The following is an 18,758-nucleotide window of genomic DNA, read 5'->3' on the forward strand; positions in this document are numbered from 1 at the left end:
CCACTTTCATCTTGCAATAACTTATTTCTGTCCCTGTTTCCGTTTTTGACCTAGCAATTCACCATGCAAACAGTAGATGATCTCTTAAAAATGTAAGGCTGATTCTGGCATTTCCATGCATGAAATAAAACTACCAAGTTTCCCATCACACTTGACACACACACCCCAATCCTTTGGTTCAAATGACCCTGTGGGCTCCCGGCTTTCTATCTCAGCAAACACAGGACTCTCTGCTGCCTTCCCCAGGTTTGCTATGTTCCAGACAAGCTGGGGACCTTATTCAGTTCATAGGAGGTCCGTGTCTTCCGAGCACAGAGCCCTCCTTACTCAATCCCTACCTCACTCCCACTCACCCTAGAGTCTTAGTTTAAATTTCAGTTACCCACAGAAACACTCCTGGAAACGCCACCCCAAAATCTAATCAGGCTAGAAGTCACACCACTCAATGACTTCCTGTGTTTGTCCCTCATGACCTTCCTATGGCTACGTAAGTTATTAGTTTGGTGTCCTTGCCTTGAGTGACAGTTCCACGGAGCTAAATGTTTTCATTTTGCTCACCGTTGCACTGCCTGAGTCTAAATACAAAGCTTGTCTCATAAGGGGAAACTCAATGCCTATGCATGGATTCTAAGAGCTAAAGACCAAACTCACCCACAAATTTACTGGCGTGGAGCTTTTTCAGGGTGAATACCCTGTGCTGCGTTTTTCCTCCAGGAAAATTTCACTTATCCTTTGAGCCTGCTTCCCCTGGGAAATCTGTCATAAGTTTACCATGAATAAACTAGCAGCATCTCTCTTCTTCTGTGCGTGACGCATAATGCTTGGTTTTCTTGTCTGCCACTGTAACTCATCTACTTATTCTTTCAACCCCCACTGGAACTGAATAACCTAGCAATGGCTTCTTGGCAGATGACATCAACAAAAAATAATCTTACTGAGAGCCAGTGCTTTTGACCCCCACGGCACACACTGTGTCTTGTATTTTCATATAGAATGTCTCTTTTGTTCTTTACAAAAGTCCCAGAGATATGTGTTATTATTACCAGCACTTTTCAGATAAGGAAACCGAGATTGAGAAAGGTTATATGCAATCATTTCATGGCCAAAAAGTGGTGGGATCAACATGTCAATGAGGCAGATTCTTCCCAAAGCCTGGGCTCCTGCAGCATCGGAAATACTAATGATAAACACTTGAAAATTCCAGCCAAAAAGATCTTCAGCACCTCAAAATCATCTCCCAGTTGAGTACTTCTCTTTGCACAATGGTTTCTTTCAGGGCAGAAGCAGGGCTCATGTGTGCCAAGTTTTATGCCCACCCACTACTGAGACATTATGAAAGAGAAGTCCACTCTAGCCTGAAACAGCCACGACTTTGAAATATGTCACTTCATTACATATCCATTAAGGGAGAACAGGAAGCTATAAGTCACTTGAAACTGTCAGGAAGCGCAGGGGAACTGTGTGAGTCAGAACACAATTACCCACTTTGGAAATTGGTTTAGGTAATAAGCCACACGACACCCCCGCTCAGAAAATGAATGCTCACAGAGTGGGGCAGTGTCGTGACTGTACACATCACACAACCACTGGCTCCAAAGCCATTGTCTGTGCTTAGCTCACACTCACTCACGCTCATACAAAAGCCTTGCTTTCCAAAGAGCAGAAATATACACCTCCTCTTAACAGGACTTTCCTCAACATGTGCACCAAAATAACAATTGTAAGGAACATTTGCAGAAATCTCTGCAAGTCACACCCAAATTTCATAAAGTCTACTCATTTTTCACTTCGTTTTGCAAAGAGAAAAACAAAGCAGGTTCTATGGTCTAATACTTCTTTCATGAAAGCCAGTCTGCTCAAGTAGCTGCACTTCTAAGGCACACAGAGGGCGTCATAAAGTCTCAGGCTCCCACTCAATAGTGACGTTATCAGAAACGAGGTGGACGTTTGTGCACCTGGCCATCTTCACCCTTGGGTGAGAAGCTCAACAAGAACACGTGTTCACAACCGTGTGAGTGGCATTATGTGTTCATCCAGCCTGAGGTTTGGATTCTTGAAGGTCCTTCCTGAGTCTGAGGTCATGGATTTTATTACTCTTTGCAGCACAAAAATAGAGAAATGCAACACTAGACAGAGATGCACAGGGTAGAGGCTACACAGCCTCCCAGTGCTCCTCAGCATGCACGCAGACAGGAAGCTGTCACTGGACTCTCATATCCTAGAAACACATATAGTACAGAAATCGGGACCATGATACACGCCTCAGTGGTCCCATAAGATGAGGTCTTCCTTGAATATGGATTTATACTATTTGATGCTACGTTTCAAAATTTTGTGTTGTGAACAGCAAGATGTGCTCCAAACAATGAGAGTATCTCCATTAAAGTAACACAAAAGTCCCTACCTGTGAATGATGCTGTTATCTCCTTCAGGTAAGTGGGAAGTGAACCCAGGTAACTGAAACCTGAGGTAACATTCCAGGCCCAAGAACACATGTCCCTGCTGCTTCCCCAGCAGCCACACTCCTGCATTTATCTCAGAGTGGAATCCTTTGGATCAGAATCCTGATTTCTGGTTGTCACATTCCCTTTCCTTTTTATGAGCCTTGCTGGTGCAGATACCAAGACACATTCCCTTCCAAAAAGAATGAGACTGTATCCTCGGAGAGCTGGAGAGGTGAGGAATAAGCTTATCCATTCCAGAGGTCAAATGGGGGGAAAGACAGCCAATAACCACGAGTTGAATCTTCAGGGAGTAAAGGCTCATCCCGAGCCTGGCACTGGGGCTCCTCACAGCCTTGGACAGACTCCACCTCTGTCCACCCTAATGAGCTCCAGTTTCCACAGACTATAGACTGTAACCATGGATAATCCAGCCCTCCTCCTCCATCTCACTGAAGTGAGAGTCCTGCCTCTTCTCATGGACTCCTCATCATTTCCTGCCCCTAAGTAGCATGATTAGTCTTAATAATCTAATCATAAATACAGTAATTTTACCAATCTTTATTTTCATTCTGATCTCTCCTCCTCTTGAACAATAAATGTTTTGCTAACGACATTTCTTAATTAGAACTCTCTTAGTTGTAACTGTTCTCATTAGATATAGAATATAAGTTTAGAATCACAAAGTGACTCAAAGCCCATGTAAAAAATGTGTGTCAACACTGTCATTTCCACATATTTGTGAATGTTTCAGTTTTTCTTCTGCTACCAATTGACCATTTCAGTCTATTATATTTGGAAAGGGTACCTGCTATGAATTCAATCTTCTTAAGTTTAATAGCACATTAAAAAGATCATACATCATGATCGAGTGGAATTTATCCCTGTGATGCAAGAGTGGTTTGACATTTGAAATTTGATCAATGTAATATGCCACATTGACAGACAAAGGATAAAAGTCACAGAGATTCATCTCAGTAGATGCTTGGAAAAAGCATCTGACAAAAGCTAATACCATTTCAAGATTAAAAACAGTCAACAATCTAGGCATAAAAATAAATCAATATAGGTTATACATGAAAAGCTCATATTTAATAGCATACTCCAGTGAGAAATGGAGAGAATCCTCTTAAGATTAGGACTAACACAAAGTTGTTCATTCACAACACTCTTAATATGGGGTGAAATATTTTCAAACCATGTATCAGAAAGGAATTGTCTTCAAAATACTCCTCCAGCTCAATAACAAAAAGAAGGCAAGTAAAAATTGGTAAAGGGTTTGAAAATAACATCTCTGCAAAGAAGACATGTAATGCACTACAGGAAAAGTGTCTCAGCATCACTAATCATCAAGCACATGCAAATCAAAACAGCAGTGAAGCATCCCATTTGTTAGAATGGCTATGACCAACAGCACTGAAAAACAGTGTCAGCAAAGATCTGGAGAAACTGGAATGCTGTGGGTTCAATGGTGAGAACATAAAGTCATGCCACAAAGATGGATAACAATGTGAAGGTCTTTCCAAACATGAAAAGCAGAACTACCTACAATTGAGCCAACCTGCTTGGGGTTATTATCAAAAGAACTGCAAACTGGATCTTGAAGAGATACTTGGACCTCTATATTTATGGCAGTATTGTTCACATCAGCCAGAAAAGGGAAAACACCCATCAACAGATGAATGAGTAAAAAAAATACGTTATATACACATCATCTTGTCTTATGATACAGTGTGGTGAGTCTTGAAGACTTATACTGTATAACAGAAGCTCATCATAGAAGGGTCACTTGAATAATCCTTTGTACATGAAGTAAACAAAGCCATCAAATTCATAAAAGCCAACAGGAGGATGGTGAGAGGTTGCCAGAGGCTGAGGGGGAGGAGAAAGGGAGAGTTGCTATTCAGTGGGTATAAAGTTCCAACCACACAAGATTACAGTGTTCTAGAGATCCACTGCACACCAATGTACATATAATTAATGACACAGTACTTAGGATACACTTGAAATTTCATTAAGCAGGACTAGAAATTTAGCTCAGTGGTAGAGTTGTTTGTCTAGCATACCTGAGGACCCAGATTGGATCCCTAGCATTACATTAAAAACATATGTTAATAGGCTAGGTCTGTGTGTGTGTGTGTGTGTGTGTGCGCACGTGCTCCTGAGTGCATGCATAATTAACACACACATCAGGAAGACTACTAGAAGGTATAAAAAAGCATCCACAATTTAAGATGCTTATTTGCTTTCTGATATACTTCTTTTCCATTGGCAGCTTCTGATACTGCAAGTGGGACTGGTTTTCTATGAACAGTAGCAATAAAGTTTTCTCTTACAGTGAACTTCTTTAAATGAAAAAACTTTACTGATTTAAAGCGTAATATAAAGTAAGTAAGAGCAAAGGAAATATTGATCGTGGCAAAATTAATGAGTAGATAGCAATGACTAAACATTAAGGAAAATATAAGTCTTGCTCCTTGCCTAACCTTACCATTATACAGTTGACTTTTCCCTTACATTCCTACTGAGGGCAGAGCTCTGTGGAGAGCCACTAAGGTCATAAAATCACTCAGAACAATCTCCTTTTCTTGGTAGAGGCATGACAATAGATTTCAATGGAAACATGACTATCTTTGTTCCCGCCTTTCTCCCAAAGCTCCCCTAACTGAAGGCTGTTGCTTGTTTCCTTTGTGCCTTTTTCACCCACCTCACAATTGCATCTCTCAAGCGAGAAGGCAAATAGAGCCTCAGCAACAAAACCTGAAATGTATCTGAGAGTTATGACTTAAAGGATTAAAGAACGGCTGCAAACAGGGGTTGGATAGGAGATCCAGTTACAAATGTTCACTGCCATGGCAAGGGTTAGTTAGTCAGCAGAAAAGCAAGAAAAGTCACTTTGTGATTTATGATGCATATAAATTAAAATTTAAGTATTTTAATCTACTCTTTTATACAGTATCCATGTGGAAACCCTATCAGACCAACTCAAGAATTTAAAATAATTTTTATTTTCTAGGCTTCTCCCTGGTTGGTCTTTCAATTTAATTATGTGATCTCTTCGATCTCTCAGATTTCTTTTCTTTTTTTTTTCCAGAACATATTTATGATTACTAATTCCTGAGCTCTTTCTCTTGAAATGGAGGTAAAATTTTTAGCTGTCAAAGAAGACCAGAAACGTCTGTATAACGAACGCCTACATGAGGTCCTTGGAAATGTTTAATTTTCTCCACAAACCTGGTGGTAATTTTTAATAACTCAGGTTGACTACATATTTGTGCAGAGTTTGGATATGCTGGGCTTACTTCCTACAGAAATTATCATGGAGTAACATAATTTTAAAAAGATAGTGGCTTCTTGCAAATTCAGTTGGCAAAAGATAATAAAATCTCAATAGGACATTTGCTTATGAAATAAAGGATATTTCTGGGCAGGGGGTCAGAAAAGATGCGGTAAAGATAAGCTTTGGAAAAATGATTCACTGATTTGGAGACATTTAAATCAAATTGCAGGCAAATTCCACGGTTCACAGCAACCTTTGTTTTTTGTCCTGGATTATTTGCTCACAATGATCCATTGCCTCCCAATACTTGGAATGTTTTCCTGACTCTGGAATTGGCCACATATCTCACTTTGGATGACAGAATGAGAGCTAAGCTGTGATGAAGAAGATTCCTTTCAAATGCAGTTGTCATTAGGAGGTTCCCCTCTTCTTGACTTTGACCATTCACAACATTCTCCTCCTTCGTGGACATGGGAGCAGACACAACCTCAACTGAGTTAAACTAATCCACCTGCGCTTAGCACACCCACGGCTGGTACAGACCCCTTGTATATCAAAGGCAAGGTGAAATATGAAATGAAATATGTTGTTATGCGCTACCAAGATATGGAAGACTTACTATAGCAGACGTCTAGTACACCCCAGTAACACCCTTTTTACCAACAAATTTTATAGTTCTTCTTTCAAATCTCATATCATTATAACAATGTTGCCTCTTTTATGAAACAGACTAGATTTGCTACCCAAATAGTAATCAGCAAACTCTACTAGAACATTGGTTCTTGGTTCTGTTTTAGGCAACTGAATCATTCGGATTTGTCAAAGGAAGTATTACACAGTGTCCCATTTTACAGTAGACCTAGTATAATTACATGAAGAAATAAAGCCCATCCTACCTATCCCAACAGTAAGCTCTAAATCCATTTCTCAGAATGAGGCCCACTCATTTAAATCAACCACTAAATACCAAATTGTTACCATTCAACAGCATTGGTACTATTATTAAACAAATTACAGAGTGGAATAAAGTGAGAATCAAAGAAGCAATTATGAGCTTTGTGCAGCTGCAGTATCGTAGCCAGTAAGGTTTATCCAAGGTGGGATTATTGCTAATCAAAAACTTTTCCCAATACCCCATCATGATGACTTGGAATACAGTCAGCATTGGCAGTTTTTGACAGTTTCAATGGAGTCTGAAAAAAAAAAGTAATTATGATTTCACACATAAAAAGAAAAGGTGGACCTACATACAGCTGTGTAACTTCTGACCCCGAGATGACCGTGCCTTTCCCAATACTATATTTATAAAACAAACAATATAAGAAATGAATGAATATATGATTAGCCAGCTAAGTGAATGCACATCATTCTGGAGACAATAGGCTAAAAGATATTTCTAAAAATTAAAAGCTTTAGAAGTCTTTCATTATTATTTATCTGGTACCAGGTATCGAACTCATGACCTTGGGCTTGCCAGGTTGACATTTATGCTGCTGAGCTAAATCTCCAGCCTCAAAAGCTTTAGAAGTCTTTAAAAATGTATCACTTGGGAGAAAGAAAACCCAGAAGGTAAATTTATTTTTCCAAGTAAAAATGAAGCAATTTTCAATTCAGAAGGAGGTAATTTGAACTAAACTCATCTTTCCCACTTGAACCTTAAAATATTAAAGAAAACTCAATTCTTTGGTACAGTTGCTTTGACATGGGTACACGTGACACCTATGGTGTGCCTTTTCCACTCAAATGAGATTCTGCCAGACACACTGAGCGTAGGAATCTGCAAATCAGGACCTGCGGACAGAGCCCACCTGGCACAGAACAGGAACCTCGAGACTGGGGTCTGCGAATTTTCACTTCTGCACACATCTTGGCAGCCTCCACCCAACTGACATATATAAACCATTTCAGTCAGTACCACCTCTTCTGCTCAGTCCTGCACAAAGAAAGCCACCTTTGTCACCATGGATTGGTTTTGCCTTTTCAAAACTATGTAAGTGGAATCATGCCACGTGCATTTCCAACACCTGCATTTCTTCGCTCCAAATCATGTACGGAAGTCACCCACACTGTTCACTACCTGAGAAGTTTCGGGTTCTGCTCTGTATTCTGTTGTGGGGATAACATTTTATATTTTTAATTTTTGTTTGCAGTCATTTCAGATGTGTATCTTACAAAAAGCATTTTAACTACTAAGAAGATTATATTTGAATTATTGTATTTATATTCAATTGAGTGTTTTATTTTTTGGCGTGGGTGTTAAATTTATTCTAATTAATTAGTATGAGTGATATGTTTGGAACTATTTCAGTTCAAATTCCTTTAATGTTTCATTTAAAATAATATTTTCTTCATTTTCTGTTTTCAGAACCCTTTTTCTGGGAATGATTTTCTCTTCCAAAATTTTACTTTGCAGGTTATTAAACAGAGAAATGCTGGAAGAATACAATAAACAGCAATGTTGCCTAGATCAACACCATCAAGTTTCACTGTCCTTTCACTTGCTTTAACTCACATATAATCACATATAAATGTAATATATGACACATATATACAAGATATATAATGCACATTTATTGAATGCTTTGGTTAAGAATATTTGATTGGTGATGTGTCTTCAGAAGGCAAATACCAACTTCCCTCTGGACACACAGGGAGTCGGGGTTCAAGATGACATTTCAGGCACAAAAGCTACCCACGTCTTTCTTTGTGCATACTTTAAACCATCTCTAGGTCACTTACGATGCCAAACATAATGTAAATGCTACGTAAATATTTATAAAAAGGATGAAGTCAGTATACGTTCAGTGCGGCACAGCTACAGCAGGCCTAACTCTGCAGTGCTAACTTGCTGGCCTCAGTGTTACCTTTTCTGTTTTTTCTGTGCATGGCTGGGCAAATCTCCAGATGTGGAGAACACCGACAAGGAGGCTGATGACCCTGTCAGAACATCCCTGCCTTGGCAAGGCTTGGCTTGGGCGTGGTGAGACAGCCGCTGTGACTCTCCGCAGTGCAGCAGAGAGTGCCCTTCTTGTCACTGGATGCTCTGACGTCACATGGACATCTTATTTTGCAACCTCTTCACATCCACTGAATGCTCTCTCTGCATCAAATATTCTTCTCCTTAGCCTCTCTGGTTTATGAATCGAAGCCCACATACCTACAAGTACGACTGCCAGATTCAAGATAAATATGCATGGACTTTTTTTCTGAGCCTTCCCTTATTTCTGAGATCCCAAGACTCACTACAATTATTCACTTTTTAAAAAATATGTAGCTACAGATGTCATGAGGTAAGCAAGTCCAACACTCTACAATGTGTTCTGCACATTCAGCAGACATAAATACCTAGCACACCGCTCCTGTGCCCTTGGGGACAGCCTCAATCTCAGCTTCTGACTTAGATCTGTCGGTAGGAAGGGGACTCTTCTCAAAGGCAGCCTGCTTGGCTGGGAGCTGTGCCTCTGGGTCTTCCCATGGTCACTAGTCTCTTGTAGGTATTTCGGCAGGGACAGTCATCCAGCTGGTATTACAACCACAAGTTCCAGCTATACTTATTTAGAACGTAGGCCACCAAGCACAGGTAGATACTGGGGACATTTCTGGGACTGACTGCAATGATTAATCTTGATTGGTTTGTGAGAGGCTGAGCAGATCAACAGAGCTCACTTCCTGGTGAGTCTGGGTGGGTGGGTGGCATCACCTCGGAGATGACATCTGTTTCCTGGTTCTCCCTTCTCTGGTTCTTCCCTGCCTTCTGTTTTTCAGATGCCATGAGTTGAGTAGCTTTTCCCTAATGGTTTTCCACCATGACTTTTTTTACCTTGGACCCAAGTGATCATGGACTGAGACCTACAAATGTGTGAGCCAAAATAAACCTTTTCACCTTTAAGTTTCAAATGTCAGACATTGTGTGATAGCAATGGAAAGCTGACCAAAACACCTATTGAGAAGGGACATGGGCGATGCTTTGCTCTTAAGACAGTTGGTGGCACTTGCATTCTGCTGAGAGCAGGACTTCACGTCCTCCCACCCCCTCCCCATCATGGCACCGTCCCTTCAGCAGGGACTCTGGGCAGATGGCAAAGGCGGCCTGGCTCGCCTTTCCTGGAAGAATGCATGAAGTGACAGAAGGCTACCTCGTTGGTGGTGCGCCTTTTGGCTCTGACATGCGATTATGTTGGATGGCACTGCCTGAAAATCAGTCTGAAAAACTTGGATTCACTCATCTCAAGATATATTCCGACTGTGTGTGTGTTCCGCCCACACACTCTGAGTTCCACGAAGAGAAATGGCTCTCTTCCCCCAGCTGGAAGGAATAAAGCTGCCTGTGGAGTCCTGCTTAGCTAGTGGACAGCTCCTGGGGGCTTCCAGAATACTGCTACACAGCGCTCTGCAAACCCGGCCTCCTTCATCTAATGACCTTGCTGGAAGTCATTATACTGCAGGAACACAACTCCACGGAAAGAAAGCCAATAAAGAATTGACCTTATCATTTTAAAATGCCGACTTCAGCTTATCTTGAAAGCTTTCACATCCGTCTCATTTACAGTCTTTTCTGTTCCACGGAACAAGTACCCTCCTGCTCAGAGATCATGCTTGCTCTTCCTGGCCCGGGAACACATCTGCCTGAGGCCACTGGTTCACTCTTCCCACGATGCTATCCCTGACTTCTCCACTGGAACCTACCCCTGTCCCTCCAGACACCCCTTCTCCTAGTTTATTTTTCTCCCCAGAGTTTATCAAGTACACCAACACACTACACATTCTAACCTTCACATTTTCTGTGTGTCTGCCTCTTTCTCCCCCTCTACTTGATAGCTGGCTCTCTAGTGCCGAGCACTGTGCCCTGCACAGGGTTCACCCTCAGTAAATGCTTGTTGAATAAAAGCTTTCTCCTGATATGGATGTTGTCATCTTTCCACATAAAACAAGGAGACCGAGGCACAGTGATGCCGCTGTCCTGCTCAAGGTTAGACCATTCCCATCCAATGACACAGATACTGAGTTTGACTGGCCAACAGACTCCACAGAATGGTTACTTAGACCAAGTTTGTACCAACACCTTTTGGTGTTCACCAAACCTAATCTACAAGGTTCCCAAGGCTCCCCCACCTATGAGGTGGGCTGCCTGCCTTGCCTGAGAGCCAGTGAGAGGACCTGGCACAAGAGACCCTGCCAGAGCATTGCATCAGCTACAGCAGGGGCAGCTCCACACAATCCTCAACTCCCCTGCCAAGCACTGGGTTTTAAGAACTGCACAGCAATGTGTTACCTAACTTTTTCACAAGTTTCCAACGAGCTGCCACTTTTTCCCACTGAGCGTACGAGAGTGCTAAGGCCTGCAGAGGCCCACTTGTTCACACCGCTGCTGAACAGCAGAGACAGTAATTCAAGCAAGATAAGTAGGCTGCTCTTTACTCAGCCACCAGACACCCGCAAACAAATACAGAGTCAGGATCCAAGAAGCCATCATCCTGGAGTTGGGTCTAGCTCCCTGCTTACCACTAACCCACCTTTTACTTTTTTCTCGACTTGTATTTTGTGTTTCTCATCTAAGAGAAACGATGTGACATCTGAGCCCGTGTGTGTGATTTGTTTCACTTAGCATTCTGCTCTCAAGGCACATTCACTTCCTATAAATAACTCGAGCTTATCTTTGTTTATGGCAGAGTAGTGCTCCAGTGTGTGTAAATATCACATTTTCTTTATGTACTCATCTACTGGTGGATATGCAGATTAATAATACACTGTGATTTGTGTGGCCACAAATGTGGGTAGACACGTGTCCCTGTAACATGGTGTCTGTGACTCTCTGGGGAAGACACCTGGAATGGGGGATAGCTGGGTCCAATGGAATTCCAGTTTTAGTTTTCTGAGGAAGCTGCGTACTGATTTCCACAGTGGATCAAGACAACATTTGCACCCCACGGTGGCATCTGACAATGTCTGAAGATGCTTTGGGCTGGCGGATAGGACAGGAAGGTGTGTTGTCAGAGGACAGAGGATGCCTCGTGTGACTCACGGAAGTGCCCGTCAGTGGACACTCAGCACAGCACACCCAGGAGTCAGACCTTACACCACGACCTTAGCTTGAGAACCAAGGTCCCAGAAATGGGGTCAGAAAAACACACAGCAGAAAATCAGACAAAAAGTGGCAAATACCTGCTTTGAGTGCAGAGCCACAATTACTGAGCCATTCCTGGCTTCTAGTTTTCTACACAGCACATACACCAAGAACCAAGAGTGACTGCATCAGAAGGAATTACCCACACTTTCCCAAATTTCTGATTCATCTTTTAAGTATGCTGTTCAATTAGCGATTCCTAAAATTAGACTGCAAATTAATTTGTCTGTTTAAAGCCATACTCCAGATGTCTTATTCATCATAAATGATAGTGTTCATTGAAATAAATGTTTAACAGTCAGCAATTAGCAAAGTGGTCATACTTTCAGAGTTTAATTTGCTACTGATACAGTTCTGCATTAACCACTTGGAAAACAATTGCAAAGCACACAATTCAATTTTCCAAATGGATTATTTTGTTAACTAGGTGGAGAAACTGTTGAAATTTCTTCTAATGTTTCAAGGGAAGACTAATACAATAGTATTTTTAAAAACACATTTCCTTGAGGAGCTGGGATGCTCCTGTCAGAATTATGCAGTACATGGGCGCCGTGTGTTTCTGGTATGCTTCAGAGTCAAAGCCATTTAGGAAAACAAGGATTTGATTTTCAATTTTTCTTCTTCTTCTGCAGATGGTAATTTGCAGATGATGATTTATTTATGTTTACCAAATGAAAACGAGACTGCTACCTAAAAGGCAATTTTCCACCCTGCTTTTGTAGGCTATATCCTAATTATTTTTCCCCTTGTGGGACCAAATGAATTAAGTGAGCAATCCACTTTGTATATGCAAATTGCAAAGCTCTGCAGAAACTTTAAATTACTTTCTTCTTAAAAAAATAAAATAATGCCATTATCCTAAGGAAAATGAAGAGCCATAAGCCCCTTTAGCTTTTATATGTTATTCCAAAAATAAAAATAGTATGAAAGTAGTTCATTTCTGGGTCTACCGTGGCTCTTGAAGTTTTTAAAAATAACCAATTCAAATGATGATCATTATGATTACATAATTACTGTTTAAAATTTCAGAGCATTCTAATAAACATTTCTATTAAAACTCCAAAAGACTTTGTGTAATATGTTTCAAAATTTTTTAACTGTTTCATATTGTCTTTTCAGTAAAAGCAAAAATGGTTTAAAGATTCAAAGTCAATAATAGTTAGAGACAGGCAAGAGAGGAGACACACACAGTTGCAGTCCAAAGTTGGGTGTTTCCTCACACATCTCCCCTCTGGACCCTTGAAAACACCCGATTAAGCAAATATTCTGTAAAATATTTCTTAAGAAAGAACCAGTCTAGACAATCATATCCCAACCCCTATATTACATGGTTTCATTCTTTCCAAAAATACCTAAATGCCCTTGGTCACTTAAAATAAATTGAACTGGGGCCTGTCTGGGGTATAAATTTGGACTGTCTCTCTGAAGAGTGGATCTTTATTTGCACATATGAAATAACTGAACTAATCCTTTTGCTCTTTGTGTCTTCGGAAAAAAATGCAGATGAACTGAAAATTTTATGTATAAAATTTACAGCCTGGAATCTGGCATGAGGAGCATTTCATAAATGGTTGTGGTTATGAGTAACCTTTTCAGAGACAGACTGGCAGTAATTACACAGAACTTAAAGGAACAGGATATTACCTGGTAGTCTCATATCTAAGACTTCAATCCAAAATATTCACATGTTTTTAATGTAAAGACAGATGCATACATTTTGCCTATCATAGAGTTTATTTATAAGGAAAACATTAAAAACCCTTTTAGTCCATCTATTTGGTTACATTTAAACAAATGATAGTGCAGATAGTAAAGAGTACTCTAGAGCCATTAAATCAAAGACATACAGTCATTAATTATGGACTCAGAATTATAGTTAAGGAAAGGAGACATGTATAATTATGGTGACCATATAATGTATCTAGTGAACTAGAATATTTTGAATACTGAAAGATTTGCCACTAAAATTTGTGCACAAACCACAGACCCAACAGAGAATCCTGAAGAAAACAGACTTACATTCTCTTCAAATATAGCATGTGATCAGTTACTCCATTTTTGCTTTAATTATAACCTACATATGCATGGAAATGCTTCTATTTGTAGAGACAGAGGAAAGAGTCCAAAAGCTATATATTAATTTATTAGCATGTCATTTTTCTGATACAAAGGGTCCAATATCAGATTTTTTTACTTTATACACACTTCACAATTCGTTAAAGGATGTTGTGATTTTTGTAGTTTAGTAAGAACCTTGAAAAGTAAAAGAGAGAGAAATATTTTCAAAAGCATATAAATGACCTAAGTGGATTTTCATCCTGTATCAGCCCCACTATGTAAGCAGTGACTCTCCTGACAAATACATTCTGCACCTACTGTTCCATCCAAAAAGTGTTTGATTAATTTTTCACCAACTGGAGAACACTCACCCTTTTTCTTTTGGCATCCTTTACAGATGGCTTCTTTATGGGCTTGGATTATAATCAAGTGTTTACACACACACACGTGAAATCAGCAACCTGATTACAAGAAATATGATTTTTATATCTGATTACGGGTCAAAAGTAACTATTTTATACAAGTTAAATACTTCATTCAAAAGGACTTTAATAAAAACAGGATGAAATAATCAAGTGATTATTTTTGAGAGGTGAGCATTATAAGATGTTGATGAAATAAAGAATTCTCAAATAAATGGAGAATCATACCATGCTTGTGGATGGGTTCAACATAGAAAGGACACTGTTCCTCCCCTAATTTGATCTATAGGCTTAATGAAATTCCTTCCAAAATCCCAACGAATTTCGGTTTTTAGACAAGATTATTTTGCCAATTTTGTGGAAATGCACAGGCACTAGAATAGCTAAAACAGCCTTGAAAACAGAACAAAGTACAATGAGATATTCGACTCAACATTAAGGATTATCGCATAGATGTAAGAATCAAGAGTACAAGAGTGTCTGATACCAGCACGGAAATCAATACACAGAGCAAGATACAGGGAAGCAGAGAGGGACAGAGACAGACAGACAGAAACAAAGACAGACTACAAACAGATTTGCCCAAATGTGCCTAACACACTTTCGACAAAGATGAAAAGACAATTCCACAGGGAGACCATAATTTTTCAACAAATGTTACTGAAATAATTGGACCACAGCAGGTAACCAAGTATGAAACTCAGCCTGTCTCTCACGCCTTCCACAAGAAATAAACCCAAAATGAACTTAAATGTAAGAGGTAATCATTTTTTTTAAAGCAAAAGACAAGCAGAAAATCTTCTGGATCCATGGTTAAGAATGCTTTGACATGACACCCAAAACACAACCCATCAAAGTAACAATTCACCAGCAAGACATCATCAAAATTAAGATTTTCATTCACAAAAGACCCTGAGAAAGAGAATAAAAAGACAAATTATACACTGGAAAAAAAACTATTGCAACCTCCTATATGAAAAAAAACATATGTGTTTACATTTACAAGAGTAAAATTTAAAAATCCAGTTAAAAATTGGTAACCTACCTGAAAAGACATTTTATTGTAGAGGACATCCAGAAAAATGTTCCACGTCATCAACCACTAAGATACACAAATTTAAAGCATAGTGAGACCTCACTAATAGAATGACAAGAAAATCGTGACATCAAATGCCACGAGGATGAGGAGGCACCGGATCACTCCTGCACTGTTCCTGGAATTATAGAGTGGCACAGCCACTGTCAGCCAGAGTTGGGAAGTTTATCTTCACACCTCACGCACAGCTACTGTGTGATCCAACTATTACGCTCTTGGGAATTTAGCAGGGGGAGCAATTTATGTTCAGAGAGCAACATGTGAGTGTCCACAGCAGCACAGATGTTGTCAACGGGTGAATGCCAAGCACCCTGAACACCCACGCTGTGGGGCACTGCTTAGCAATGAACACGACACACCCCACCCTCAAGAGAGTTGTGTCAAGTGTAGACAGCCAATCTCAAGATGGCACAATGTATGATGTGCAATATAATTTCACTTATATAGTGTTTCTGGAAATCAAAACAGAAACCACATTAACGTTTCTGGTGAGGAGAGCTTGGGGAGGTGGCTGTACAAGGGTACCACAAAGGGTCACTGCTGAGGGGCTGCTGTGTCTGGTCACGGATGCAGGCACCTATGAGTGGTAAATGAGTAAAACTAAATACACACACAGCATGAGGGCAAGGAAATTTGGGGGACCGTGAGTAGCAGTGGTGAACTGCACCAACGCCAGTATCTTGGTTGTGATACTGTGCCAGACGATGCAAGGTGTTACCACGGGGCAAGGACACACTTATGTCCGTTACCTCTTACAACTGTACAGCAACCTGTAGCATTTCCCTGGAATTTCTCTTTGTGAAATTTCCCTAGGAATGTATGGAAGAGCAAGGTAAGAAGGCAGTCTCTGGACTGTTCTCCAGTCTCGTCCTCATCCAAACAGTTCCCTGCCTTAGTGGTTGGAATACTAGGTCACCCATGGAAGGGATCATATATAGTAGATTCTGTTCCTAACCATGGCAGCCAGGAACGTGGACAGTGGACCCAGAATGCCGGGATCTAACTTTAAATTCTTTCACCTCGCAACTGAATCTCCTGGGGTGGTTACTCAGCCTCACTCATGGGAGCTTTCTTACCTGTGGAGTCAACAACACCTCCCTGGGGAGACTGTGCTCCTGATGACCAAAGGAAGATCACTAGTTTAACGGTATTGCCCAAAAGAGTGTGTGTGTGTCTTTTGGTTTTTTTAAATGGAGATCACATTATGCAGTTCAGGCTGGCATTGAGCTCACTTTGTAACCCAGACTGGTCTCAAACTCACAACAATCCTCCTGCTTCAGTCTCCCAAGTACTGGGACTACAGGCATGCCCAGGTTTCAAGTATATTTTTAAAGAAATTTTATTAATACTATATTACTGAGGGCTTACAATGGGTCAAGCACAGTGTAAATTATTAATATATTTTTTAAAAATCATACTAACTTTGTGAATTCAGTTTTATTTATCATTAATGCCCAATTTAGAAATTAGGAACTAAACTCACAAACAATTTAAAAGCTCACCCCCAAAGTACTTGGGTAATGAGATGTCTTTCTGACTCAAAATTGGTAGAATATATTTCTTCTTTCCATCACAAACTCACATGGTAGTTAATAAATGCTTACTATATTTTATACACTGAGAAGATGCTGAGGCCACAGAGCTGAACACATAGTACATTTCTGGCCTCTTGAAGCTCACTCACCCTAGCAGTAAAGAAAGATAAAAATTAACAAATGTATGGCACAATTCCAGTGGTTTAAGTTGTATGAATGTAATATACTAGAGAAATGAGAGTTGGAGTTGGAAGACAGTTCAAACGAGGCTATTTTGAGGCAATTACATTTCAGCTATATCTGAAGGAAGAGAAGAAATCATGAAAAAGAGCTTTACAGACCATAGAGCAATAAGTGCAAAGGCCCTGAGGACAGCAAGTTTAGAAAGCCCAGTGTAGCAAGATGGCTAGTCCCATAGGGCAGTCAGAGACACGTGCTGGGAAAGTATCATGCAATTTTCTGAAATTTACGGTAATATCAGTGAGCTTTGGTGCAATTTTGAGTGACTGGATGCCACCACAGCAAAGTACCATAATTTTTTTTTTTAATTCTTCGGGAGCACAGCTTTGATATCATTCTACAGTTGCAACTCACAGGATATATGAGAGCAGTGTTTGCAATTTGTCATTTGTGCTGTCACAGTCACACCAGCTGGACACCACCCTCAATGGTGTTTCTACCATGCCTATCCTACGTGGTGTATTTATTCATTTTTTCTAACTTTGTTCAGTGTGTTTTCTGGGACATCTGGCGTCTACACACGTTCTGTTTTCCAACACAATTAGGCTACTCCTGTAGAGAACGCAGAACAGCTTCACCCTTGGCAGTCTCCACGGGGCTTTCAACTAAAAACTGTTCCTTGAAGAACACGTTGAAATCTTATTGTAGGTGAAGTGTGCGTGACATGTCTCATCGTGACACATTCACACTTGTAAACTAACACAAATAACTGAAAGAAAATAAGACACCAGGTCCACCAAAACCACAGCGTGGTGAGCATCTCACTCATGATTTATACACACCGACACAGCAGGGCTGATACACGCAGTGTCGCGGGTAGACTTCTGCTTCTGTATTCCCCTGCTGTACCCGTGCCACAGGCCGATCAGAGACTTGAAAAACAGTTTAGCAAAGCAACCCGGAAAAATGCCCAGATTGACCTGTGTTGTATTAAAATGTGACACTTAAATATTAGGAGTTTTCACCAAAAATCTATCTTTGTTGTTTCTTTTGAAATAAAGAAATGTGTGACAGCCGAGGTCCCACATTCCTGCAAGACATAATAGCCTGGTGTTGAACAATATGAGAGCAAAGAAGACCACAGAACTTGAGCAAAGGAATCAGTACAACAATCAAACCTTCAAGGTGTGAGGTTGATGTCACTAAACACTGCTCCCCCTTCCTGGGCTGGCCTCAAAATCATGACCTTAAACAAAGGTTTAAGCTTGTTATTGAATGCAACCCATTTAATTCACAGAGTATTTTTTGGAAATAATATAATCACCAGATTTGTAAGGCAGAGGAAGGAGCTGGTAAGCCATTGTCTACATGAGTCAAATCATTACATAAAGTAGAGAAATCCGTCAAATGTGTTAAGTGTTGATAAAATAACAGACGATACACATATAATGCAGATAATACACAGGGGCAACCACTAGGAATGAGCTCTAGGAGTGAAGGGGAGGACTGGGTTCAGGGAGGCAGGTTGGCTTCTAAGGGCTACCCCAGCAAAACACCACAAATGTGCTGTAACCAGAACTCTAGTCTCTCAGTTCGGGAAGCCAGAGTCCACAGGCCGTGTG

The 18,758-nt window shown here is 40.4% G+C and overlaps 1 protein-coding gene and 1 non-coding gene across 5 annotated transcripts in view; one reads left to right on the forward strand and one right to left on the reverse strand.

Annotated features, from left to right (window-relative positions):
* Positions 1-18,758, reverse strand: part of Dok5 (docking protein 5) — a 149,444-nt gene that overhangs the window by 54,240 nt on the left and 76,446 nt on the right. The gene's annotated exons all lie outside the window — the stretch shown is intronic.
* LOC111755169 (U4 spliceosomal RNA) lies at positions 6,774-6,914 on the forward strand. Its single transcript, XR_002789752.1, has one exon. It is a non-coding gene; the product is annotated as a U4 spliceosomal RNA (small nuclear RNA).

The sequence above is a fragment of the Cavia porcellus genome, unplaced genomic scaffold (genome assembly GCF_034190915.1).
Source record: "Cavia porcellus strain 051 isolate PalLab524CR breed Dunkin Hartley unplaced genomic scaffold, mCavPor4.1 scaffold_5, whole genome shotgun sequence".
NCBI classification, from domain to species: Eukaryota; Metazoa; Chordata; class Mammalia; order Rodentia; family Caviidae; genus Cavia; species Cavia porcellus.